The sequence below is a fragment of the Arachis duranensis genome, chromosome 9 (genome assembly GCF_000817695.3).
Source record: "Arachis duranensis cultivar V14167 chromosome 9, aradu.V14167.gnm2.J7QH, whole genome shotgun sequence".
NCBI classification, from domain to species: domain Eukaryota; kingdom Viridiplantae; phylum Streptophyta; class Magnoliopsida; order Fabales; family Fabaceae; genus Arachis; species Arachis duranensis.
The window spans coordinates 42,293,650-42,294,479 of NC_029780.3; positions in this window are offsets into that span (position 1 = coordinate 42,293,650).

Below are 830 nucleotides of genomic sequence, written 5' to 3' on the forward strand. Positions count from 1 at the left end.
TTTTTGACCAAGTCAACCCAAAATTTCGAAATTTTGGAGGGAAATAAGGAAAAGATATTTTTTTTTATTTTTGAATTTTTAAAGAAAAACACGAAAATGACCCAAAACATGAAAATTTTGGATCAAGACACAAGATGCATGCAAGAATGCTATGAATGTCAAGATGAACACCAAGAACACTTTGAAGATCATGATGAACATCAAGAACATAATTTTGAAAAATTTTTGATGCAAAGAAAACATGCAAGACACCAAACTTAGAAATCTTTAATGCATGGAAAATATGAATGCAAAAGTGCACATGAAAAACAACAAAAGACACAAAACAAGAAATCATCAAGATCAAACAAGAAGACTTGTCAAGAACAACTTGAAGATCATGAAGAACACTATGAATGCATGAAATTTTCGAAAAAATGGAAGAAAAATTTTAAAAGCATGCAATTGATACCAAACTTAAAAATTAACACAAGACTCAAACAAGAAACACAAAATATTTTTTTGATTTTTATGATTTTCTAATTTTTTTGTATCTTTATTTTAATTTTTTTCGAAAAACATTTTTGGAAAAACGAAAAATAAAAGAAAAATTTTGAAAAAAGATTTTTGAAAAGAAAATAACCTAATCTGAGCAACAAGACGAACCGTCAATTGTCCATACTCGAACAATCCCCGGCAACGGCGCCAAAAACTTGGTGCACGAAATTGTGATCATCAACAATGGCTCCAATAAATTGGTAGCGCTCTCAAACGTGAATCACACTTAGTCACAACTCCGCACAACTAACCAGCAAGTGCACTGGGTCGTCCAAGTAATACCTTACGTGAGT